This window comes from Cimex lectularius, unplaced genomic scaffold (genome assembly GCF_000648675.2).
Source record: "Cimex lectularius strain Harlan isolate CLEC.00 unplaced genomic scaffold, Clec_2.1 scaffold296, whole genome shotgun sequence".
Classification (NCBI taxonomy): domain Eukaryota; kingdom Metazoa; phylum Arthropoda; class Insecta; order Hemiptera; family Cimicidae; genus Cimex; species Cimex lectularius.
Window position 1 is genome coordinate 166,032 of NW_019392844.1, and position 26,271 is coordinate 192,302.

Sequence of the window (26,271 nt, forward strand, 5' to 3'; positions counted from 1 at the left end):
AAATCAAACGTCAATACTAAAATAGAATCGTAAATATTTCGAGATATATCAACTAGGCGTAAATTTACCTCTCAAATTGTTATCATAACGGTTATAAGACATAAAAATTGACGAAATTGTTTCATATTTTTGGTTATTTGTTTACTTGAATGATTGTAACTTATAAGAAACGTGTTTTCTCTTGTTTGGCGAGATCTGATCCTATCCTAAGGGATTGCACGCCCTGAAATTGTACGTACTTCCCAACGTGGATTAATGGTTAAGCTGTTTGCACGTTGTGATACACCCTGAATCTACTGGATTACAAATTATGCGCGTTGGAGGGCAACAACCCCATCGCAATAGTTCAATTTACACAGATAACGTGTAAAGTTAATTTTGAATTAATCTATTTTCTAACACGAATGTATATATCAATAAACGTTTTAACATGTGTTATTTAGAGAGAGGTTGTTCAGTAATTTAACAATGTAATAATTTGTTAGAGTAGTAGGAAGGTCAGGAATGAAGTATTTTAGAAAAACCCTTTTTTCAATTTTTCTGCGCGTTTCGACCTACATTCTGGTCATCTTCAGCGCTTGGGTGAATTACAAAACATATGTTGATTGTAACAAATAATTATAGAATATGGACATAAATAATATAAATTTTGAACTAAATATTTCATACTGTTCTTGTCATTAGGTTAGAAGTAGGAACAACGAACATGACACTTGGTAAACAAACATAACATACAAGAACAGCACCACGTATACAAATATTTCGTGTGAGAATGAAATACTTAGTTCAAAATTTATATTACTTACATCTGTATTCTATAATTATTTTTTCCAATCAATATATGTTTTGTCAGTCACCCAGGCCCTAAAGATGACCCGGATAAAGGTCGAATCGTGGCAGAAAAAAATGAAAATGGTGTTTTTCTAAAATACTTCATTCCTGACCGCTCCTCAAAACGTTTTAACGTGGAAATTGATGTTCGGGTCGAGTGTCGAATCCACTCGTGCAAAAAGCGCAGTAAAATTTCTTTGAAGTTGTACAATCGCATGCCCGTTTGTGCGGTGAGGCGTCGTTTTGACCAAAACCGAGTCGAAAGCCGTCTGACAAACGAAGGGTGACCGTTAAAGCAGGCGTAACTATCGTTGCCACGGATGTTAATCGTCAGAGGAGGAAAGCGAAGAACATACAATAAGGCAAACGGGTAAAAAATCAATGTAAACAAGGACTTATAAGAAATACAAGCCGGCAAATTCGGAGCACGTATCGTGAAATGAAAAGTTATTGTTTAACTAAAAATAAGGGATACGATTCGGACTCCCAGTGGAAAAAGAGTTGCGATAGATGTGATAGATGGAGACAACAAATATTTCATAAAAAGATGTGGCAGAGCCGATCCTAAGTGGATTGAGCCCATCACACATTGAGAGTCAGCAAAGATTGATTGCTAGACTGAGGCAAGCCGCGTCTCCTTTAAAAAAGGACCTTTTTCCTTTCCACCGCACTCCCCCTCATTCTCCCTCTCACGTCTTACAACCAACACTTTAACACAAAAAATTATCTCAATCTTATTTTAAAGATAAATATCCGTGTCAGTTTGATAAATTTCAATCGATATCAACTCAATCTTAAAAGTATATTTCAAAAAAAGTACTAAAAAAAGGGGAATTGTTTAAACATTAAACCAGCAATATGATAAAACACTCGGCCACATACTGAAGGAATATGCATTTTAATATTTGTACATGGATTCCATGTTTGGAATGCCCATCCACATTTGGCTGAAAATCAACGAGAAAAACGGCCTTTTTACAAATTTAACTGGTCAATTTCACATGTGAACGACGTCCATGTTTAGGGATGGCTTTGGGAATTAATTACGCCGCCGTATCTAGATGGTCAGGGAGTCGATAACCGTCGAGATTAGGCGGACCCAGAACAAATCAAACCGCTGACGATAGCTCAACTCGCAGACGCGTAAATTACGAGGGTCGAGTTAACCCCTGACTGCATACAGGTTGATGTCACAGAAACGTATAGATGAATATCGCAACAAAATAAAAAATAAAATTTACCGACGATTTTAAAGATACAGGAAGCCTATTGCTGGCAAGAAAAATTCATAAATTACTATAAGTAGATCTACAATCATAGATACCAAATATCATAAATATCGAATTCTGGTATGCGTCTCTCTCTCTCTCTCTCTCTCTCTCTCTTTCTCCTTTCTGTCGTTCTCTATCCTTACCACTCCTTTCAATCTTTGATTTTTTTTCTCTCTTTATCTCTCTATATATTTATATCATTCTCTCTCTCTCTCTCTCTCACTTTTTTATGTTTCATTATTTTTCTCTCTCACTTATTCTCTTTCACTATACACTCACCTCTCTTCTCTCTCACTTACTCACTCACTAAACCTTACACTTAGGCCGTTTTTTATGTTTATGACCTTTACTTTACAGCGATGAGCGCCATAGCGACTACTGACGCCACCTTACCTACTCTTAACAAAACGATTTTATTTATCATTTTGGATTTGCGAAGGTTATGGTAGTATCTGAATAGATGGTATATAGTTTAGATAAAGATAAAATATAGTTTTACTATAATTATAAATTTTATGTAGATTTCCTTTGTCTACATATTACCTCTGTGCAAATCATCTTATAATTCATCTTGTTAAGAGATATACAATCAAATTAGTGTGTAGTATTTAGTAACTGTTCATTAATGATTATTTGGTGATCGTCAGATGCGGTCTTGTGTGATGTAGGTTTAGAAAAATCAACACCTACAACTCAACACTAGAACCATGCACTATCACTAATAACACTACAATTTTATCAACTAACTAATTTTATCAAACATAGACAAACAAACATACATATCCATTCCATTCGTTCACAGCCTATCAAACAAATTACACACATTTCTTTCTTCTGAAAACTTTAAAATATCCTTCAAAAAATGTTCACACACTTTTTTTTTCCAAAATTAAAGATCTCACAAATGTAAGAAATAAGTCTGATGTAATTTACAAAATCAATTGCATAAATTGTCCGGCAATTCACATCGGAATTACATCCCAGTATCTGGATAAGAGGTAAAAAAACATATCTATGATTGCAAAAAATCTAAACAAAATCCTACAGCACTGGCTTCCCATGATTTTGAACACCAACACAATTTCGACTTCAACAATCCAAAAATATTAAACACAGAACAAAACAAACAGAAACGTAACTTTTTAGAAATGGTTTACATCAACATAGATAGACACAGCATCAATTACAAAACAGACACGTGTGAACTCAGTCGCAGCTATGCTAAAATCATAAATCAAATTCGATATCAATAACCCACAAAATATATAATACAACATATAAAACAATCATTACACTCCTCACATCTAACGATTTCTACATAGTCTAAATCCTCAACAGTTTATCTTTCCTTTTTATAATAATCCCGTCGATAATAATCCTGAAAAGATAACTAAGCCCGAACGACAAACCATTACCCATTTCCCACTTTCGGCCCCCTTTCACCTCAAAGAAGCCCACTCTTCATATAAAAATGAATTTCTATCCCTCCTTCATTTCCCACTCCTTAAAATCAACCCTGGGGCGACGGTGGCCGCAGCGGTTTAGGCGTTGACACGACGCTCATCACTGTAAGGTAAAGGTCCCAGGTTCGAATTCAGCGGCCCGAACCCGACATACTTACAAATGGGCTTTTTTTCAAAAACACCGGCATCCCGAGGGTTAATATAACCTCTGCTGTTGGGAACCCTCGTAAAAAAAATTCAAACTATATCTTACTAACTCGCAACACGACACACAACATCTACACAAAAAACACAAATTTTGAGTGAGCACAAATACGTTGAATAAACCTAAAATTTGTATATTGTGTGTAATATTGTATAAATTAAATATTAAATTTCGAATCTTACATGTGTTTGTATAATCCAAACAATGTTTGTAAGTCCCAGGTTCTGAAGATGATCTAAATAAAGATCGAAACGTTGGCACAATAAAGAAAATGTTTTTCTAAACCTACATCACATAAGACCGCATCTCGCGATCTCCAAATAATAATCAAATAAAATTAGTATTTTTCCTTGTAAAAGGAATATATTCAAATGTGTGGTGATTAGTGACCGTTAGTCGATGATTATTGGGAAATCGTGAGATGCGGTCTGGTTGATGTAGGTTTCAGAAAAACATTTTCTTTATCGTGCCAACGTTTCGATCTTTATTGAGACCATCTTCAGGTCTCAAAGTGTTTGTTTTCTGCGTAATTGTGCCATTCTTGCGTGTCGTGTTGAGAGGCCACCAGAGTAGTAGGTGTATGTAGTATTTTAGCAATAATATTTTTAATTCTCTGGTGGCACTCTCAACACGACACGCAAGAATGGAACAATTACGCAGAAAACAAACACTTTCAGCCCTAAAGATGATCTCAATAAAGATCGAAACGTTGGCACGATAAAGAAAATGTTTTTCTGAAACCTACATCACACCAGACCGCATCTCACGATTTCCGAATAACATATTCAAACTTTCTTTATGGAATATTTCTTGGAAGTTCTTCGCACATTAAAGTTATTTTTGGTTAATTGTGTTTTTCGTTCATCATGTACTTACGATAGGTGTTCATTAATGAATACGCACATCTGAAGATCTGGTTCGATACCGCTGATATGAAAACAACGCGATATGAGGAAAAGGTTCATTAACCACCAGCCCCTTGGTCGTTCATGAGGAAAGAGAAAATAGGAGATAGCCTAATGGTGTGAAATTTCTGCGGACCGAGATAAGACCGGGCGCAAATCAAATCTTTTTCATTTTGGTGGTACAAAGCGGGGGGAGAGGCATTCTGCTCCATGACCCAGTAATGAGCAGGCCCTTTGTGGCCGGGCACTCTTAATTAGGACCAACGAGAATACTGTTCGGGGTTTTTTCGCCGTCTCGGAACACAGGAATTGTAATTAAGCCAAAGGATTCCCTCAGAGCTTACTTTGTCCCTCAATTACACCTGCATAGGTTCCAACGGACGGCCTGCTCATTTGCAAAGGCGTTATTAGCGAAGCGGAGCCTTTTCTTCCACACTATCATATGACAACGTCCTACCCTACTCACTCTTCTTTCCGTTGGAACAATAACACAACGACCGAGAAAGGGCGAACTTTTAGAGTTGTTTTTCACCAGGAGAGAAGAAATGTTTATAACAAAAACTTTCCTGCAATTCAACAAACCACAGTCGATCGATCGGAAGACCTTGATCCTATGCTTAAATCAACAATAATTGGATCTCCTTCTTAAAATAAAAATCAGAATAACACTATGACAAAAAAACGGGCAAATCATATATTTAAGACACCTTAATAAACAAAAGCAATTATTTTGGTCAGCATATTCTTGCTGTTTAGATCAGCCAGAAGATCTCGACCATTCGACTTCTCTTCAATGATGGTTTTGTTAAAACTTCACAATATTTAAAATTTGGCCGTAGTATTGGGAAAATTATTATCCAGTTGTTTTCATCCAAAAAGAGAAATTTAATGAACAATGAATGTAATAAATCATAATTGAGTTTTACGTTGTCCTTCTCAATATAGATTATAAAAAAATAATTAAAAGATGACAGGTTTGGATAGTTCACATTTTCTCTAATTGTATTGAATTTAGTGTTTATTTTTGAATTACACACTAGAAATCGTATATATTATCTTCTCCCTTGAGTTGAGGCAGTACTGCTCTTGGGCCTTTCTTGACGTAAGCCAAGCTTTTGATAAAGTTTGAAACCCGGGCTTGTTGTTCATGCTAAGAACACCATGCCCTCCACCTTCTCATACATCACAGATAGTTAACTTTTTTCGGTTTTTCAGAATCATTGAAGGCAATTCCCTCTCCGCCTATTATTCATGCGGATGTTCCTCAGGGCTGCTTACTGTCTCCCGCACTTTACAATGGGTACAAAGCAGACGATACATCAATACTTTCAAGTAATTCTGATCCACTGATGATTTTTCCACTCGAGACATGCTACACGTCTCACTAATAGATTGTTAGTGTGAAAAAATTAATAAAAAGAAAAATCCATGTACACAAGCTTTACTCTCGGCAAAAAACTTCCTTACTCAAGTTTGCTCTAAACTTACTTTTGAATGCAAATCATATATTTTGCTTTTACAACCCCGCTAGAAGTTGGAATTGTAAAAAAAGCCAAAAATACCTTTTTAAATTTTTAAGTGCTTTGTACAACAATTGTATTTTATGATATTAGGACTAGCAAAACCGTTTACTGGAAGAAAAACAAATTGTAGTGGTATAGAAATGAGAGCTCAAATAAATTCGGTTCATTCTTTTATTCCATGTAAGGACGGATAAACGTACTAGTACATAGCTGTAATGTACAGTTAATCAAAAATAAATTGAATGAATAAAAAAGAAAAACATTAGAAAATACCCAACTTGATGTGCAATGAAAATTTCAAATCAGATACTTTTGAATTTGTACAAAAAAAAAAAAAAAACTATTAATTTTACTTAGCATGCAATGGAAAATGTGTTCATTCATATTTTCTACATTATTTACCACGATTAATCAATTATTTGTAAAGCGTGAGACTAAAGCAGGTATTATTTTTACCTGATTAAATGTTTTTTTATAATGTTTACATAAGAAAAGCATATGCAGTCTCAGAATTGATTTTCTACTGGACGTGAAGTGGCATGTCTTGTTCCTCAGCAACTTTAGGGCACATTTTCACTTTTCCCTTTTAGTGAGAGAGAAAATACAAAAGTGGAAAGGGTTTTACGGTTTTTATTTGATAAAACTATTGTTAACAGGAGGAAAAACAAGCATATGCACGTATCAGCATAAATAACAATGATGGCGATGATAACGATAATTAATTGCACAAATAAGAACACATATCTATGGCAAGTTATTTAAAATTATGAATAAAATTTCATTTAAAATCTAAGGTGTTTTTTGCAATATATATCTTGGTGTTTGTATGGTGTCTTTTTTTAAATGCGACTGCAGGTTTTCCCTAGGTTTTGAGCAGAAACAAAAAGTGACCTATGGTAACCCTACTTACATTTTTGCGCAGATTCCAAAACCGTCGAAAAAAATTCGACATCAAGTATCTTACTTTTTTAAATTTTCAACGGGAACCCTAAATTTGTATAATAACAGATTGTTACATTTTTCAATGCAACCTCTCGTAAATCGTAAGTAATCAAGTTGGTAAATTTAACTTCCCAATAGGTGTGTTAAATGGGAAAACAAAGTAATAAGTCCAAGGGAATTATTAAGAAAAATAATAGTGTTCCAAAGGGCTCATAGCTTGATCCTCTCGTATTTATTATGACATCCATCTTTCAATTTGTGGATTTTGAGATCTCCAGAGATGATATTAATAAATTAGATTGTACTATCAAAAACTCCTTAATTAATATGACTCAATTGTTTGGAAATACACGTCAACGAATGAGTAGAAATAAAATTTAAAAAATTATAGTGTCCCTTGATTATAATTTTATAATTTTTTTTTTACATTGATAGTTCCAAAAACTAGGGGTTTTGATTACTAACCACTTACCCTGATCTGAACATATAAAAGAAAATGCCTGTAAATTATCATCGTCATTCTAATCCTTGAAATTAGAGATACCAAATCACTTGAAGTGCGACGAGCACTCTATTTTTCACCCTTCTAGAAACTATGCCTTGCTGTATACTCACAATTCAAAAAGGTTTGTGAGGAGTAAGCTGTACATGAAAAAGAATGAGTCTTGTAGATTAGTTTTAAAGAGAAATGAAATAATGACTGATAAATCTGGTACAGGAATTCCACGGCGACCCTCTTATTGATCCTTATTTTTTGAAGGCGCGCGTAGGTAAAAGTTGGAGCGTTAGGAATTTATTGAGTTTCCAACGTGGTGAAGGGCAAAATTCGAGGAGTATAAGCTTTCCGGGACATTTTAAAAGTTCCTTCATTTGAGATAGAGTAAAGGGCAAAGTAATTCTAAACGATCTAGAATTTAACGATGATTTAATAAATAATAATTAAATTTAATGATTGTCCACACTTTCGTACAGACTATGTCAGAATAGAAAAATCATACATTAAACTCCAATTCTCATTATTCTGCAGCTTTGTTCCAATTGTCCCAAAAATATCTCACAAATTTAGATCACGAACGATTTTTTTACAACTGACGAGGTAAAGAAAAAGGAATAAAGAATAAAAAAGTGGAGAGAAAGAAAGAAGAGGTTACAAAGGGAATTAAAAGAATAAGTTAGAGCGAGGATAGAAAGAGAAAGATAGGTAGATAGATTGGTAGATGAATAAATAGATGAGTGAGAGAGAGAGAAAAAGAGAGAGAAAGTGAGAGTGATAGAATGAGAGAGAGTTAGTGCGAGGTGATACAAGGGAAGAGGGAAACAGAAAGAAGAGGAAAACAGAACAAACAATAGCAATGAGTGTTAATGGACAAAGAGATAGATAATGAGAAATTCTTCTGTATAAAACGAAAAATATTGTAAATTACACATATGTACATAATTTACATGAACATCAAACAATAAATGTGAATAAATCGCTATATTCGTAACGTAAAAAGGCAAAAATTAATCGCAGTTTTAAATTTATTGAGACTAAAATGCTTAGTAAATTGCCAGTAAACGTAATATCACTACCTGAAAATCTATGTAAAAAAAGAATAGGCAGATGGTTTCAAACAAACCCAATTTACAATTTTAGTGAAGCTGATGTAGGCTGAATGCAAAATTAAAATCAAACAACAATATATATATTTTATCATTCACTAATTCAATTCTATTCTGTTTAAATAATAAAATAACCTCAATTATATATGATTATATATAAATCCTTCACGTACTAACAAACTGAAACTTTTTCAACAGCGTTCTTAATCTCCTGCTCGTAGTCAGGTTCCACTGGTTCTTTTTTTTCGGGGTTTTCTCATGTTTTATGCCCTTTTAGAATTGAAAGCTCGAGCAAAAGTTCAAAACCACGACATGCAACTGACCAGCGTGAACGATCAATTCTATCCGTAAACTAAAACTAAAACTCTTTCGCAACGCTTTACGTGACGGTTCTTACACGCCCAAAGGAGTTATTACACTATGAAAATCGCCGTTTCGCTACCCTCGGGCATCGAAGTCTACATAAAAAAATATCCACTTATAAAAACAAGATAAATTGTAAAACCAAAACTAACTCTAGAATAATAAAAAATATAAAATTAAAAGAGTAATTATTAGGAGCAAATATAATTTATATTACCCTCAATATAGTTTCTCAGGATTATAAATCATTTATTCTGCCTATCAAAAATATGAACCTCCGAAATTCAACATTTAAAAATTTATAAATAAAGGACTAACAAGAAGAACCTACTGACCTGGGAATATCAATATTAATGAAACCGGCATTATTCAGTGTAAGCATTTTTTTATTTTTAATGCCAGTGTCTTTTATAATGCGCACGTAATTTTATTTTTTTATTTATAATTTGATTCATTTTTTGAAGTAGAATAATAAATGCTTCCCCAAAAAATTAATGTATAGCAGAGAATAGTCGAACTATGTACTGAAATAAAATACATAACTGTTTTGTGACCGAGAGACGTATAGTTAGTTAAATGTTTTTTAACGAGAAAAAATAATTTATTCCGTTCCGTCCACTTCAAAAACCTCACGAGGTAGATGTTTTTTAGAAAATCAAAATATCTTTTTTTCCTAAAGTGGAAAAATATTTCTTATTAATTTATATCCTAATTTAAATATTATTCCTTCCTGAGTGGTTCTTTTTCGACAATCTGGAAAAATGGCGATAACTTTAAAAGAACTTTACTGATCCATAGGAACTTTTGCGGTGGTGTAGGACTTAACTAAGCTAAACGAAAGAATTAAATTTGGCTTCAGTGAACAAAACAGACTCGAAGAAATAAAATAAAACGTTAACGAATTTTTGATATTTTCATCCTTATTATTCTCACTTGTAAGTTAATGCAATATTGACTTAACCTCAAAGAAGAAATATTCTATTTGTTGAATGGGTTATAATAAACTTGAATTTAGATAAAATCCAAAGGAGTTATGCACTTTTATGGGGAAAACCGAAAATCGAAGAAAAAAATTGCCTCCGTTTGATCAAGCTCAAAAAAAAAAAAAAAAGTTGTATCTTGTAATTAAGGGCTTAAAATTATGCTTAAACCTAAACGAAATGTTCATCTTTAAAAACTTTTTTTTTTTTATTAGTTTACTGGAAGCGCTTATCGTTTTTCTAAGTTTTTATCATTCAATTCGATCCTGATTATTATTTATTTATCCTAGATTTAAAAAAATTGACCTAAATAATAATACACTATGAAATTTATTCACAACAAAGGCAGGAAACCACGTTAAAAATATAATGTAAATTACTTAAAACATTTATTGTCTGAGTTCCTAGGGTTTCATTTGCTCGAACAAGTGGCTAATATTTTTTGATTTAGCACGACAAAAAAATATTAAAAAATATGAAATTTAGAATGCATGTTTAATCATAAAATTTACTCTACGTGAACATAATTTCAATTCGCATGCATAATCGTTTTGTTGTAAATTACCTCTTCAGGAAAATTCCTTGGTTTTTGGACCTGGAACGAAAAATAATACAAAATTATAAATATATATAAAACACAATTAAAAATTGATAATAGCAATTGATATGAAACATGACTCAGTAATATAGCAACTTTTAATCATTAACGAACAAATTATTTTATTGTAAATTAAATAAGATTTTATTATTGTATTTCATTCTCACTCTCTCTTCCTCTTTCTCTCTCTTTTCTCTCTCTCTCTCTCTCTCTCTCTCTCTCTCTCTCCCTCTCGTGTGTGTGTGTGTGTGTGTGTTTTTTACACAATAATTATAATAGTTGAACATCAGAACAATATAACACAAGTAAAGAGAACATGATGTAACATGTTGTTTTTTAATTAGTAAAGAAGTAAGAAAAATTAAGATGAAAAAGTAAATTATTTTTAAAAAATCATGTTGGATAATCGTTTACTCTATTCGAAGTAAGGTGTAATAAATTTCCTCCCTTTTAGAGGAAATTTATTCATTTTTCAAATTAGACGCTGATAGATAGATACTGCGTTATTTACGGATAAATCATAGAATAATTCATATGAATATTTGTGATTGTGAAATAACCGCATTGTAGGTATTTTCTGTTCGTCGTTGATACAATAAAAATTTGTGTTCATCCATCGCCAAGTGATCTGAACACGAAGGAGCGAATGGACAAGATGAGTCCTGAACCAGGACTGTCAAAAACAGTACGGTGAGCACGTGGTTCTTTGACGTAAACTTTTTTTTTATAATATTGTGTATTGTATTTTTGGGGTCCGCAAAATGCCAAAATCAGCTCTCTTCATATAATAAAAATTTACTTGTATAATATTGCCAATAGTTTTGGTTGAGGATTGAAAATTATGTAAAATTTGGGCAAATAATACATTGTTCATTTTAAGATTGTAGACTTTTCACTGGTATTCTCGATCTAAATTTATCCGAAACGGTTTACCACTATCAAGGAGGTTTTCTGTTATCTGTTCTGACATCAATATCCTTGAAATAATTAACAATTCTTGAATAAATTTAAAAAATTATTTATTTATATTTTAAAGTACCCCGGCTTTTTGTGGTAGTGTTAATTTTTAAGTATCTCAATTAAACAGGTCTTAAATTCGAGGATACTTCTTTGTGTATTCAACTTAGACACTTCTTTAGAGAAAAAAAAAGATTCTATTGAATCTAGTTGTAAAGAAGGCAATAAACAATTCCCACCCTTTGGCATGTGCGGTGTGAAACGAGGATTGGTCTCACTGTTTTCCAATTCGAATCGTATTCAATCAAAAGTCCTCAATCCCTTTCTTCCTAATACGACCCTTCACAAAGTCCTAGATTTACTTTCGTACCTCAGATCCCGCCCCGCAAATCCTTTCGGAACACTCAACTTACCTAAGCCAATCCCGCCTTGTTACAACGCACTCAACACTGGGCTTAACGATAAAAATTGGAAATATCAATAATGACGATATCCGACAGATCTCGCTCTAAGGTTTACCGATAAATCTGAGTGACATGCGTAAAGGAGAAATCTGAACGAATATGGCGTGAGTCTTAAGAACACACGACTCTTCAGACTTTCAGCAGCTTCTTCATGCTTCAGAAAGCACGCGAAAAGAATATTTTCCGTTGATTTTTTAATGTCAGAAGAGTTCAATTGTTGCCTTGAGGGACTCCTTATAAATTAGAGTTGATGACAGTCACAGTATTAGAAAAATATCAAGAACGGAAAGAATTCAGTTATGCAGAGCAATGCAATTTCTTATACAGGGAGGTCAGGAATTATACAAAAGTTCAGATGTTGCCTTGAGCGTGTGGGATGCGGGTGAGAGAAAACGCATCTCGAAAAATTTGTATACCTTTTTCTTAATCCAAATCCTGGGACTGTTCAGCTAGTGCTCCTAGGAGGCTCCAGCAGACCCTTTCCAACCCTTGGTTACAAGGGAGGTTTCCAGGCACAAAATAATGGTGCAGCCTTGAGAACGTGACGAACTCTATAAAGCACAAGTTGGCTCGTGTTTACTGGCGCGCATGGCCGTGTTAAGCAGCCTCTGCGTGCATTTGGAAGACAGGACCAAGGAAGCGTATAGAGTGCGAGGATGCTGAGACTATGCCTACTAGTCCCTCAAGATGCGTCAAGTTGCTGTTTTGAGAGTTGGCCGCGAACAGCGGGTGCTGTAGCAGAAGCACACGGGGGAGGGTGCATAACCATCTGTACTGACGGGCAGCGTATTTTCGTTCCAGGTTCAAGCCCAGCTACTTAGGTAAGGACTCGCAGTGGTTGAGAGTGAGACCCCTGGCGGGTACCTAGAGAAGAGGCTGTGTTTCATTCGTGGCGTGGACCGTAGTACTTTGCGCATGACCTCCGAAATACCTCCCGACCTCGTGGGAATCGGATAGATCGGATTGCCGAGAGCGTATAACCAGCGAGGAGCTACGCTGCCGGCGTCCCTCGAATGCTTGAGGAATGGTAGACCAGGGCGGGTGCTTGTGGGTGGCGGTCGTCAGAGCTGCCTTTACCTTAGGCATGGTCTCCTCTAGGGGGTGGTTAGAGATTCCACTAAAATCGAAACCGGATTGTATCCGGAGGTTTCGACGCTTGCCCCACACCCAGGAAGATAGAGTTGTCGTCTCTATGGTGGTCGTGCGTGGCCGATGCATTTCGACCACCTTTTGAGTATCTCTTTGCGCACGGCACTGGTTAAGTGCACAACATTAACCCACCCCCTCGGAAGGTGCAAGCGGGAGAAGTCGACATGTCTGCAGTTTGCTGCAGGATGATGTGGGCTTCTACACCGAACCTCACAAAAGCAGCAGATTTTCCGTGCGCGGAGGTGAGCCGCTCCTAACTTGAGAATCTAAAACGTGTGATAAGGTCTTATCGGCCAGGTGCGCACGCTAAAGAACCTCAATGTTGCATGACATTGCGACCCCGGTGGGAACGTAGGCCATACAAAATGGTTAGGAATAGGCGAAGAGTTCAGGTATTGCCTTCAGGAACTCCATCTAAATTGATAGTCACAGTCATTCTATCAGAAAAAAGTAAATAAAAGAACAAAATTGAGTGATACTGAACAATGCAAGTGTCTTACTGAACACAGATAATTCAGAATGGTTACGCTTATGATAGAAGAGAGGTTTTGCCTTGAGGGACGCCCTCTAAAATAGTCGGCGGTGACATATATTTGAAAAAACGTAAGAAGATAAGGCTAAAATTATACGAAGCGACAAAGTTTACATGAATTAATGAAATATCATTCTGGAAATCTGAAAGAAAATGACGTGAGTCTTTCAAGCAAAGACTTATCAGATATTCTAAAAACTTATTAAAGGGAAATGTTTCGCAGATTTTTTTGTAAATCCTCTTGTAATATTTGTCTAATAATTAAGTACATATCTCTCATGTATAGTTAAATATGTGTCGTATTGAGTGTTCTGTGATTCAAATGTGTACATATCTTTGCTCAATAATCGTTTTTCTTTACCAATTTCCAAGGAAACGAATCTCACTAACAAATTCCGGCATTAATAATTTAGTTACAGCATAAAGGGTGAGCCCAACCGCAATTTGGAATATTCTCGTGGGCCAATTCCTGGAAATATAAATACTGAGGCTACCATTTGGCCATATTAATTCAACACGGGAACGCTAATCAGTCATGAAAGGCAAAAGTGAAACGGAACAAAGCCGTCTCACAACAAGCCGATCGCTACCATGTCGTGTCGGATTACTCAATTTACAAACGCCGCCACTGCCGCTATTTGTCCGGATCAATCGGCAGAAGAAAGAAAACAGTTTAGTGTAAATAAGCCGAACAGTGGAAGTTTGCGAAGGGAACATTTGTGTAAATTCCCCTTTTTGAAGGTAACCCACGAGGCGAGTAAACATCTCCTCCAGAGCTGAGATTTCTTTTTGCTTCTTCCCCATTGAAACTGAGCCTCTATTTGCTCCTACTCCGCCTTTTGGAATCAATTTCGGCAAAAGTTTGATTTGCGTTGACATCCAACGCACCTTAAACCGGCTCTAAATAAGAATTTCAAACAATCGGCAGTGTAGTCAAATAAAAAGAAAACGTGTATTACATTTCAAAATTTGTCCGACTGTCAATCCAATATCAACAGATGAATTTTTAAAAAGCACGCCTACTCTCATTCATCAAAGGCCTGAAATATTGAAATATAATGTATCATTGGAAAAGTCTGAGACCTTTACTCACAATATAAAACCTACCTTTGTACCAAAAATCGTTTCTACCTATACGAGAAGGGCTTTATAATTTTAATGATTTGACTACTCCTACCCAGCCACCCTTAAAGCGCCATTAATTTAAAAAAATTGCTATATTCAGATTTTTACTTTCAATGTAAAACCTACATTTGTACGAAATATCACATTTCTAATTATACGGGAAGTGCCTTATAATTTGAATGATGAGACGACCCCCTCCCCCATAAAGCGGCACTAATTTTGAGAAAATAGCAATTTTTTGGTTCTTAAATTTACTTATATTATAAGACCTAAGTTGAATTAAATATCAAATTTTTCATTATACGGAAAATGCTTTATAATTTGGATGATGAGACGACCCCCCCTCACCATTAGGTGACACTAATTTGGAGAAAATTGAAATTTTTTGGTTCTTAAATTTACTTATATTATAAGACCTAAGTTGTACCAAATATCACATTTCTAAATATACGGGAAGTGCCTTACAGCTTTGATGATGGGTCTACCACCTCCTTTCCTATATAGACATAAATTTTTGGAAATTTTCAGATTTTTATCAGATTACTTTTTTTTTAAATCAAATTTCATGTTTCTCCCTTCAAGGGAAGTGTCTTTTAATTTTGGTGATCAATGAGTCAGTTAAAATCAGTCATGCAAATTTTGAAGTGCTCCCCTTTCGAAGAAGCTTAATATTCAGAGCTCAAATTTTCCAATCTCATAAGCTAGATTGAGATGGAATTTCAAAAGTCCATCTTGAGTGGAAGCAGAGATATGAAGATGAGAAAAACCGTGTGAATTCGAGTAAAGACATGGCAGCTTGCTGGAACTTACTGTACTACCGTGTGCTCAGATAATGACCACTTTTTCAATTTTCTTCGCCACTACGTCAGGCATCTCGTAGTCATCGGCGTTTCCGTCGACGGTAAGGATTATCTGATATAGGGGAACTGAGCTTACGAACGAGCCATGGAAATGTGTGGATAGTGATTGATGGAATTTTTTCTAATAAGTTTCCACTCTTCTGGAACAAAGGAATATTAAGTTCTTGGGGTAAAGAGAGGTACATAATAAGAAGAGTAAACAATTAGGACTTTTGGTTGGAATCTTTCGATGATATGTTGGAATGCTTGGACGACCCAAGTTCGGTATAGGACTGGGCGAAACAAGAACATCCTGCTGTATTCGGATGAACTGGTCTTAGTCGAGGAGGACTCAGAGCAACTACAATTTACCTCATTCACTATTTCTGCCAAAGATGGGGATTGGTAGTCGTCATTGCCAAGTCAAAAATAATGCTTTTTTTAAAAGAAGGCGCTGTGCGGAAGTAACATACTTCTTATGTATTGTAGTATAGATACATTTATGTCTAGTGGTCTAATTGACCAAATTACTAATTTCAATCAATTATCCTTGTATCTAAAGTCTTGATTGAGATGAAAAAGTTAGAGTCAGGAGTGGGATTCGAAAGTAAGGCCTTCGGCTAAATACACCTCTGCTCTGCTGAGTTGTCTTGATTTCGACGATTCAATCCGATAGCCGAAGATCGTGGGTTGTCCCGCTCGTGACACTTACTTTTTCATCTCAACCAAGACTTTACATAAAAAGAATAATGAACTGGACATAAAGTTCAAAGGAGTTAGAAATCGTCAACGAGTACACTTATCTTGGAACGGTGCTCACTCCGAGGTTCAGTTTTTTTAAGCATGTAAAGAAAAGAGCGGAATTGGCAAGTTGCGATAAATTCTATCTGGAAAAGAGCGTTTGATAGTAGTTGTACTTTGGAGTGCCAAGGTTGCCATCCGAGCTATTTTGTGGTACATAGGTCAAATTGGCATTATCAAAAGTATACGGCAGCAGACGTGCAGTATATGTACAAACGGTTTTATTCGCCTCGTAACACGCCACATGACATTCTCCTTCTTGAGACGGAGTTGGGCACTGAGTCAACCAACACGCTGCGTCTATCGTAATTACGTGGTAATGGTCGCTTCCATGCCTACTAGCCGCCATCCAAAAAAGTTGCCAGTGGAATGTACAAAACAAGATGGTTTGGGGCGACAGTTACTCGTGTCTGGCAATGAAATACGATATCCCGGTTCACCTATCGCCGATGGATGAAAAGGTACTGAAAAAAGAACGCCAAAATTATATTAAAAAGATTCGCCAATTAAAAATTAACGAACTTCAAGCGTCCAACGGACCATCAAATTTATGTTGAACTGGAGGATGACCACAAGATGTGCAAGTTTAGTAAACTATGCAGGAGGGGATCTCAACGTAGCGAAGTGGATCTTCGCCCTGAGGGCAGAATTGTTAAATCTTAACTCCAAACCCTACGACGAAGAAATAGGCTGGCAATGGGGTCGATATATAACACGAATGATGCGGAGGACCACTTCCTCTGTGTTAAGCGCCCGGTTATTAATGAATTTAGAAAGACAGCACTGGGAAAAACGCGATTAACACATAAAGAGACGATCTCCTTGCTGTAAGGAACAAAAGGCGGATCGAAAATACTGACTTTTCAGAGCAGCCTGGAGATACCTACGATTTTTATAGGAGAATTTAATTTTTAATTTACTAATTTGTTGAAGTCATGAGGATCGTCAAAAATGAGGTAGTTTAGAAAAACAAGTTTTTAATTTTTTGCCGACGTTTCGACCTTTATTCGGGTCATCTTCAGGGCATAAAGTGTAGTGCTATTCTTGCGGTGGGATATTGGTTTTATGTGAAACATATTAAAACAGCAGAATCCAAATTCACGATACTCACACAAAGCCAATATGACACCACAATAATAGCACCACATTTTATGCGCTGAAGATGACGTGAATAAAGGTCGAGACGTCGGCAAAAAAAGGTGTTTTTCTAAACTACCTCATTCTTGACCGCTCCTTACGATTTCAACAAATTATGAAACAACAGGTCACTAAGAAACCCTCACTTTTTTTATTCAAGAGTGCTTTCATTTAGTTTGGATTTTTGGATCTTTATGCGATAAAAAGATTGTTGTATCGTCAGAAATAATGAGAATTGTTTTGGAAAGATAGAAATGTCTGCAATATATATTGTGCAAAGCAGAGGTCTGAGAACGCTCCCATGTGGGCCAGTTTTGATAGGATGGAGAGAGAATATCGCTGTGTGCTCTGACTATTCCTGAAGTAACGTTGAGATAGGTAAAATTTTGACATAAGGTACTGGGTAGGATGCCATTGAGCTTCCATAGGAGGCCCGGGTGCTCAACCTATCAAAGGCTTGAGTAATGTCAAGGAACATACCTGCACAACTCTGATTCTGTTCAAGGGAGAATAAAATGACGTCCACAATCCAAAAGCCATTTTAATAAATTGAGTGTGGCAAATACAACGTATTAATAGAAATGATGAAGGTGAGTTTGTAGATTCACTTTCTGGAAATGATAGTTCTTTATCTGTCTATTAAAATCTATATTTATAGCATTAACAAGAAGTAAATAAAATGTATTCCCCGCAATTAACCAATAATTGTCAAACACGAAATAATATCGTCATCAATATAAACCGGTTTCGGTTAGACCACGGATTTTATAAAACAGTACATGAACGAAAAGAAAAAACACAACAGATTCAATTTAAATAAATTAGCGGATTTCATCTGCATGCAATCAAAGCTATTTTGAGAGAACTACTCGTGGGTTTAAATGACCAGCAATAAATGTAAATAAGCCGAAACGTTTGAATACAAGACAAATAAGTAAACGGGCAGGCTTTCGATCGAAAGTATTGATAATTGAGGCGTCCGTTCACCGATCGTAAATGGCTGGCAAACATCGGCATCGACCGAAAAATCCGATTTCACGCTACTTCACACGTGGAATCGGGGAGGGAAAAAATCAAAATGGAAAAATCAAACTGACGGAAAACGGAACAGGAAAAGTTTGACATTTTTAAAACTTACTTTTTTCTAATTGTATTAAAAAAATTTAACTTAAAATAAATGTTTTGTTTTTTAATTTCAAATTAATACATTTTAACTTCAAATGAATATTTTTTACAATTATAATTAACATTTTTTAACTTCAAATTGCTCTTTTTTAATTTCAAATTAACTCTTTCTCGCACTCACATAACTTTTTTAAATTTTATGAACCCTTTTTTAACCCTTTTAATTTTAAATTAGCCCTTTTGGTATCAAAATAACCCTTTTAATTTTAAATTAGCCCTTTTTCGCATCAAAATAACCCTTTTTTAATTTTATGGTAACCCCTTTAATTTCAAATTAGCCTTTTTTCGCATCAAAATAATCATTTTTTAATTTTATGTTAACTTTTTTTCGCACCAAATTAACCCCTAATTAATTTTATGTTAACCCTTTTAATTTCAAAGTAGCCCTTTTTCGTATCAAGTTAATCCTTATAATTTTAACACAACCGTATCTAACTCATATATTAATTTAGTTTAATATATTTATCTTTCTTTTTAATTTTGTATGATCAGTATTATGTTTAAGGGGTAGAATAAAAACCAAATTCCAGCTTTGCCAAGCTTTCGACCCGGGCTTCAAATCATCATCAGGGCGTATATTTTCAAACAAATTAACAAAAATTAACAGTTATTTTATAAGCAAAAACAAATGCCAATTTTTAACACAGGTAACTACTTACTATATTGGGTGTGCGGTGTTTAGTGACCGTTAATTAATGATTATTTGGAGATAGTGAGATGCGGTCTGGTGTGATGTTGGTTTAGAAAAACGTTTTCTTTATTGTGCCAACGTTTCGATCTTTAGTTAGATCGTCTTCAGGGCCTGGGATTTATAAACGTTGTTTTTATCATATAAAAATGTTTTTCTATCCATACTTCCTTCCCCACCCCTTCAAAATCCAACGTATATAAACATAAAACATCAATATCTCACTGGCACTCTCAACACGAGACACAACAATAACACATCTACACAGAAAACAACACTTCGAGGGAGTACAACCAATCGAGTCTAAAATTTCTAACATTGTATAAATTCATTTTTGAACATCCTATTTGTATAATTGAAACAAAATTATAAATTCCATGCCCTGAAGATGATCTCAATAATGATCGAAACGTTGGCACGACAAAGAAAATGTTTTTCTAAGCCTACGTCACACCAGACCCCATCTCACGATCTCCAAATAATTACTATATTGTTCTTTTTTTTAATTTGTAGTAAAGTGACATTCATTACTTTATTTTACAACTTTAGAAGCTGAAAATTTCTTCAGTTAAATATTTTATCTAGTTATATATTTACCCGAATAAGCTGGACTAATTTTTTGAAAATCATTCTGCACATTACAAAAGTTCTCCTCCCAGGCGATGTACAAAGTTTCCATTATCAAAATCAAAATTGTGCCCGGTGTTGTGACTACACGGTTGGTCTTTCTTTTTAAAGAATTAAACAACTAACTGAAAAAAAGATAATATGAAATATATATGTAAATTAAAATTCCTGAAGATTTGCGAATTATATAAAATAATTGGGCTCTTAGAATAGAATATGAAACGCTCCTACATGAACAATACGTTTCGAACATTCAAAGTGTGTTAATTATCCGAGGTTCATTATAATCCGGGGGAAAACGTTAAGAACCCAAAACTTAAAAGGGACGCATGAGAACGCGAGGAATTTCACTTCATTCATTCTGTTGAATTTTCTGTTCTTGTTTTAACCGCATTTGTTTTCCCATGAAGAAAGTCCATTCATTCACTCCCACATTTCAGAGCAACGAGCCCACTCGGCTTCCTACTCGTTCGACCCGTGTTGCCTACACGTAAACCGTTTGGATACACTAAGTCCCGTTTTGTTTGTAGGATCCCGATTCTTTTTTTAACTCCTACGGCAAAGTTTCTTTTTATAAATGTTCGCGGGAAAACGGTTTCGCCGTCATGCCATACAAGGAAAGAATGACCTTGCCGATATGCCCAAATACCTAAACATTTTTTGTTTAAAGAACCCAGGGGATGAACCGGACTTGGCTGACTTCTTATGTCAGAGGATAGAGGCTATCACTATCACGATTCATTTAAAACAAAAAAGCTCAACATTAACAATTCTGAATTCGGCAGACTCAATAGACGAAAAACACCTGCAAAGTAGAAGACCTCCGCCCAACTTCTACGGAATGGATTAAAAACAACAATAAAGATATTACAGTAGTCATTGAATGGCAACGTTAGTTAATTAATAAGTATCACAGATGTGAGCCCTCAGCATATTGTGTGCGTGCAATGTCACAAATGAAAAACGAGGCTTTACCTCATCGTGTCTTTTAAACTTAAAAATGTACTAAAACGTCTAAATTTAGTTGTTAAAATCGTAGTGTAAAATATTGGTCCAATTTCACCTATCAACTCGTGTCTTCAATTTGATACAGGATTATTTTACACGAGAGCTTTAATTAAATCATCGTTTCTGTGTGTTCTTTGTTTAAATCTCGTTCTCTAAGCTCGGCAAACCGCCACTGACCTACCAACCATTTCACCCCTAACAACCTCTAACCAACCACATGTTTACCTTCTAGACGTTCTTCCTTTATATACTTTAGGCTTTATCTTTCAAACATACAAAATGTAGTTAAACTGATTGAAATTGAAGAGAAAACATTAGAAGTGGATGTAATTAAGATTATTTGCTTATTAGATTATTACTTGATAAGGAACGATAATGATAATAATCGTCTGAAAGGGAAAATACACTGACAGGCAAAAAATTCTACCAAATTAAATTTTTATTTCTAATTAAAAGAAAATTCTGCCCTTAGTTTATCTCGTTTTTACCAATAAATATTTGTTTATGCTATGTTTTAAATTGGGAATATCAATTAGAGGTAAACACATTTAATCCTTAATCCAAAAAAGAATAAAGGATTTTTCAACGTTTACTTCTTTCGGAATTTAAAATGTTTATTCAATCTCGTTTAGTTTTCATCTTTGTTTTCTTAATTGGATTTTTTAAACTTAAAAATGCCACTTAGTGCTGAGGATACTGCGCGTGGTGTGGCACTAATTATTGATGATGGACGTTCCATCAGGTATGCAGGTATTGCCATCGGAGTTACCTACGAAACTCTGCGAGACGGCGTTAGACGTTTTCAAGAAACTGGGTGCTAGCATAGAAGACCCGATTCTGCATGTCTAGGGTAACAGAATAACAGGATAACCGTTTTTTGACTTTGAGAATTTTGCGAAACCGGCACCTTACTGTCGTTCAAGCGATTCATCAGCTCCAGGAAGTTCGAGGTGTCCAAATTTCTGAACGCAATGCCCGGAGAAGATCAAATCAGTATGGACTGATGGCTTTTCGCCACGTAAGAGGACCAGAATTGACCAGAACACACAGAGTTGGACGGCTCGCATTGCTCGAGAACACAGTCTTTGGACGAGTGGTCTGTACTTTTTACAGATGAGTGTAGATTTGCCCTATGATCTCCAGATGGGCGTGAAAGAGTGTGGAGAAGGGGAAAATGAAATATATGAAGCCTGTAATATTTCGCAGAGCCAACCTTTTCAACGTAGCCCAGTGGTGGTGTAGGAATTTCAATTGAGAATCGCACAGAGTTGGTTGTTGATCGTGGAGAGTCTTTGACGGCCATTCGCTATTTGGATAAAATTTTGGAACATCATGCGCTGCCTATCCTGGATAAAATCAGCGACAATGCCCGTCCGCATGTCGCTCGCATAGTACAAACGTACTTTCAACAGCATAACATCAGAGTCTTAGCCTGGCCAGCCTGTTCTTCAGACTTGAACCCCATCGAACATTTATAACCTCAAAAGACGAATACGAGAACGTCCATTACTTCCTGATACACTCCACGAGAAAAGGTCTCTTCTTGAAGAAGAGGCTAACCTCCAGCAAAGATACAATTCCAAACTGGTAGAAAGTATGCTGAGCACTTCTTCGTGGTGTAATTAAAGTAAGAGGAGGAAACACGCGATTTTGAAAGGTTAATTATAAACCTAAAACAAAAGTAAGCAAATTTTATCTGTCCCTCTTTTTTTTTTCATTTTCCTTAGCAATTTACATTTTTTTAAAATAATTTTTTTGACAAAGGCTCAATTATTAAACGTTAAAAAACATGAAACTTTGATTTATATATAAAAATATATACATATTAAATTACATGACAAGTGGGTGGAATTCTATGCCTGTCAGTCCAGTATACGTCGATACATTTATAGAAATCGATTGTGTATTAAAATATTCAACTTTCCATTTATCGCTGAAAGTAAAACGTCGTCAAATTTGACGCATTGATACTGAAAGCTCAGACCGCCGCCTCAGTCGAAACAGACATTGTCGTTTTGTGAAAATGTAAAAACCGACCGTTTATTTGTTTTCACGAAACTTATGAGCTCGCGGGAAAAAATGGGCTCGGCCGCAATTAATTATTCCGCAGCTTAAAGCGCCCCCACCATTAGCGTAATAACTTTTTTTGAATACATTGTAATCGAGGCAATGGGTTGAAATGGCATTGGGAGAAACAGGCTGGAATTAATTAACTGAAAAAGTGCCTTTTTTTATCAATTATTTCATAATTTCACGTAAAATTTAAATTCAAATGCTATCCTTAACATAATAAACAGTGAAAAGTTTTTATTAATAATCTTTCCTTTTAAAATCTTCATTTTCTCTCCTGTAAGGTAAAAAGGAAATGAGAAACACAAGAGAAAAGCCAAAACATCCACCATTTATACCATTAAAGCAATAATTCCTAAACTGTTTTATGAAAAGACCAGCAATCAAATTGACAGCCGAAATATAACAGTTTAATTTATTTTAACATTTTCCCAGTGTTTTGAGGTTCTAGGTTTACAATCAACATCATTCATATTCTTTTCTTCCCAATCACTTATTTAAAAATATTTGGAGTCTGTTCGATTCAAAATTTTTTTTAAAACCGTTAAAATATAACAGGGCGTCATGGGCCTAAAGGTCATCATAAAACATGGATTTGTGGGGATTCTGCTCTAATTTAACTAGAAAGTGTCTAATAATAAAAAATAAATACAATCTGCCTCAGAATGAACGGACTTAGTATAAATTAAAAGATTTATAACAGTCAAGGAATGAGAGAAACGGTTTTGACTCCTCGTCATCTTCAGTGTGTTATTTTAGTATAATTATTTGTGCGAAATAATCAGTTTTGTTTTACAAATTTGTAAGCTAGTACTATTGACTAGGACATCACCTTCAGTGGTCGGTTTGTGGCAAATATCTCATAATATTTATAATTGATCGACTTTAAACAGGAACAAGGCCACCATTGAAGATGGCGAGAAGTCTAAATCTGACAGACCTAAAATAGCAAAAAAATAATAGAACTAAAACAGAACAGAAACGCAACAAATTAAATGTTTTTTTATAAAATAGGCAATTTTGGTTTATCAACCGCTTTTTCGAATTCACGCAATCATCAGTGTGTTACGTTTGTGTAATTATTTGTACAAAACAATCCACTTTTCTTTTAAAAATAACAAACATTTATAATCGACTAGATTTTCTCTAATACTAGATGGGTAAAATTATCACATAATAGACGTAGTCAGGAGCAAACCCACCACTGAATTTGGCGAGAAGCCGAAATCTAATAGAGCCAAAGCATCGAGCATAATCTGACTAAAAATGATCGAAAACCACCATACTAATTGCTTTATAAAATAGATAATTATGCCATTTCCATATGCCTGGTCTATTGTGAAATGCTTTTCAAAAACTCACTATTGAAGTTGGCGAGAAGCCGAAATCTAATAGAGCCAAAGGATCGAGGATAATCTGGCTAAAAATGATCGGAAACCACCATACGATTGCTTTATGAAAATAGATAATTATGCCATTTTCCTATGCCTAGTCTATTGTGAAATGCTTTTCAAAAACCCACCACTGAAGTTGGCGAGAAGCCGAAATCTAACAGAACCAAAGCATCGAGGATAATCAGACTTAATCAGAAATGCTTAATAAATTGGATAAATATGCCTTTTTGGTCTGCCTATCATTGCAGTTTGGGTTTACCAAAGTTTCGACTTCACGCAATGATCAGTGAGTTATTTGTTCTAATTATTTGTTCAAACAAATCCGGTTTGTAGTTTCTACTGTGGAAGAATTATTATTGATTAGGCCTTCAATTCCAATGGTGAGTTTGTTCCTGTCTAAGCCTATTGTTTAATGTTTTCCAAAATGGCACTGATGATGGCGAGAAGCCCAAATCTGACAAACCCAAAATAACGAGGGTAATCAGACTAATAATTATCTGAAATAACAACACTAAATGCTTTATCAAATTGATAACTATGCCATTTTAGCTAGCGTGTCATTGAGGACTAAATGTTTTGTAAGACTTGATGTGTAAAATATGTCGGAATAGATTTGATAGAAACAAACCCTCCACTGAAGATGGCGAGAAGCCAGTTTTATGATAGACCAAAATACATGTTCGTGCAAACTACCTGACGAAATCTAGTTCCTATTAGAATATGTGTTGCAATAAAAATATAAATCCGATATGGAGTGATACTTTGACTATATTCACGGAAGATTGTTATTTTTCTTTCTGAATGTTATGCAGGTTATCAGATTTGAAGATGTGTTGTCTTGGAACTCCATACGACCCTTCCTCCGAAGACAATGAAGCTTTTCTCTGCAAACTTTGTTTTTTTAGTATTTACCGACTTTGTGTCCTGAAGGGTAAACAAGACGAAAACATTTTCAGTTTTTATTCAGTTTCCGTCTTACGGTTAAGAGACGGTAAGCTGGTAGAAGTGTTTGCAGACCCTTTTCGGACTCATAACTCTCCCGGGAAGTCTTATAAGAGCGAGTCACGCATTTCAATCAGTCCGAGTCGGCAGGGAAAGCAATATCAATTTACCGGTAATAACCGGCCAATAATCCAGGATCAATGCCTTCCCTCTCAACAGAACAGAAGCCCTTCAATCTAATAACACGTTGGAATTTAACTTGTAGTTTGAAAAAAGGACGTTGGAAGCCGAGACTCATCGCCGGCTCGATCCTGTCAAACCAGTTTTGCATAAGCTTAACCCGGCCCGATACTCACACTCTCGGAGAAGATTTACTGTTCCGAAGCTGGCCATTTAAAGCCCATTCAAGCACTTTTTTCACCTCACGCCTCGAGTTGAGTTTTCTTTACAAAATTAGTAAACAACACGCCTTTCGGCGCAAAGTTAAAACTTTCTTATAGCCTCGAGAGCTATTCAAGAAATTTCAAATTAAAATCATTATTTTAAGTGTATCGTCATTCCGTATACATTACTTGATTAAAAAGCAAATTTCAGCACAACGAATCTAGTTCAATCACGTACAAATCATAAGAAAAATTGTAGTTCAAAGTGTTGAAAATTTTTCTCACAA

At 35.3% G+C, this 26,271-nt stretch overlaps 1 protein-coding gene across 1 annotated transcript in view; it reads right to left on the minus strand.

The window, feature by feature from the left end:
- LOC106665528 (protein turtle) overlaps positions 1 to 26,271 on the minus strand; it is a 284,176-nt gene that overhangs the window by 140,578 nt on the left and 117,327 nt on the right. The window contains exon 2 of the mRNA XM_014391999.2: positions 10,651 to 10,680. The gene's annotated coding sequence lies outside the window, so the exon portion shown is untranslated. The remainder of the gene's footprint in view (positions 1 to 10,650; positions 10,681 to 26,271) is intronic.